The 2,099-nt window shown below is 46.9% G+C and overlaps 1 pseudogene; it reads left to right on the top strand.

Annotated features, from left to right (window-relative positions):
• The first annotated feature begins 847 nt into the window (after positions 1–847).
• LOC125519127 (uncharacterized) lies at positions 848–1,694 on the top strand (annotated as a pseudogene).
• Positions 1,695–2,099: the final 405 nt, after the last annotated feature.

The raw sequence follows: 2,099 nt of genomic DNA, 5'->3' as shown, positions 1-2,099 counted from the left end.
ATACTTTTCTAAGATACAAAAGTTCACATATCTAACTTTCCTAACTTATCTAAATCAATTGATTCCTCCTATCAATGCAATTTGCTTTAGTAAATAAAATAATGAATTTTATGGAAACAAATAAAAAATTTAATTAAAAATCTGATTGACTACTTGACCGATATATATTTGAACCACATATCTAACTTTCCTAACTTACCCAAATCAACCGATCCATCTCATCAATGCAATTTTCTTTAGGAAACAAATAATGGATTTTAAGGAAACAAATAACAGAAAAAATCAAATCCAATTGACTACCAGTTCGTACGTTGTTGGTTTGTTCGCTGCCTCCACCCCTCCTACTATAGCTAGCACCGATCCCACATTTTTTCTTCAGTCCAACTCCACCTCCTATTGGTTTTTTCAATCCTCACGTGAACTGGTGAGAAAAACCTGTGGAAAAAGATTGCATGGCTAAACCCTGGCTACAGGCCTGCACAGCCGCACCCCACCCCCTTTCCCCTCCTCCCGAGATCGGCCTCCCTCTGCCCCGCCGCCTCGCTTCGTCGTTCCATGAGGCCATGGCGGGCCAACGTGGCTAGACGTAGGAAACATGGAGGATCTTCTGGCATCATGTCACCCACCGCCTCCATCCTCCATCTTAGTCGCCCGCCTCCATCTGGATGAGATGATAGATGAGGGTTGCCTCCTGTCCATCCCATCACATCCCTTGGCAGCAGAGGAAGAGAGAAAGAGGACGTAGGCCAGAGGTGATCCCCTCGAGCAGATACTTGTCAACGGCGGCTAGGGTGTCGGTGTCAGCACCACTGCGGGAGGACAATGGAGAGAATGACAACCAGTGAACATGTTCGTGATGGAAGGGCTGTGAGAGAAGGCCGAGGAGGTGTTCAAGGAGGGGTAGCAGGACGGCCCAAGCCTGGCATTTACTCCTACAATGCCCCATGGAGGCTTACAGATAGGTGATCTATCCATCAACCATGAATGATCTATGTATAATTCAAATGGAGTTTGTCCATGTTGCTTTGAGTTTGAATTCCATCAAAAGCGATTGCAAACATAATTTTTTTTCGTAGCCACACAGGGTTTCCACAAGCTGCTACCGAGATCTTTGCCCTAATGCAGCACATGGGTTGCGCAGAGCTTCGTGCAGGATCTTGGTGGATGCTTATGAGGAAGCCTATCTCCACGGAGGTACATTAAGTATGAATTATTTGAATTCCAGGTGCTCCGATGAGATGTTGAGTCTGACCACCATGGAATTGTGGACTGATGCAGAGGCTGAGGCCGCGTTCGATCCACTAAAGCAGCAAGGAATGGTGCCAACCATGAAGTCACACATGTTGCTGCTAGCGGCACATGCTAGGTTCGGCAATGTGGCGTGGTGGAAGGAGGTGATGGCGCAGCTGCATAAGTCCGGCCTCGCCCAGGAGACCTTCGCGCTCAAAGTCATGCTCAACTCCTACGGCGCTTCGGCCGCCTCGACGAGATTGGCAGCCCTCGCTGCCATGGACCGCAGAGAGACGTGGAACCATGAACATGTAGGGCCAAGCGGGGTACCTGGAGAGCATGAAGGTGGTGTTTGCGTCGCTGGAAGGGAGGGGGCTCACTGTCGATGTGGTGACGTGGATGTCCTGCATGAGCACGCACACACCAGGAAGGAGTACCGAAGGTGCTTGGACATCGACATCTAGGTGACACCCACAGTACATGCAAAAACTAAACTGTACTTGAAGTTGTAATTGAGCCGAATCACCTTTCCATCTTACTTTCACCTGACATGAATTTTGTTCTTCCAGTTTATCCGGTGTTTTCCATACAATCTGCTTTGTAGAAGCTACTGCATCAATTTAAGGGAGTACATCCAACTTGCCTAGCCAAGTTTATTATATCCAGTTCATCGGAAGTCTATGTAGACAGTTAGGACGGATAGAGAGAGATACATTTGCTCGAGGTTTTGAATTATATTGTTTGCTTAATGTTTACTGACAAAAACTAGTGGCAACCCTCTGGTTGAGTAGTAGGCTCCCGTTTGTACTCAAAACCCTGAATTACCAGTAATACGGTAGCTTATTGCAATATGATCTACATGATAGAAA

This window comes from Triticum urartu, chromosome 7A (assembly GCF_056163025.1).
Source record: "Triticum urartu cultivar PI428250 chromosome 7A, HENAU_Tu73, whole genome shotgun sequence".
Classification (NCBI taxonomy): domain Eukaryota; kingdom Viridiplantae; phylum Streptophyta; class Magnoliopsida; order Poales; family Poaceae; genus Triticum; species Triticum urartu.
Note: the sequence above shows the minus strand (reverse complement) of the source record. Positions and strands in the feature narration are given on the sequence as shown.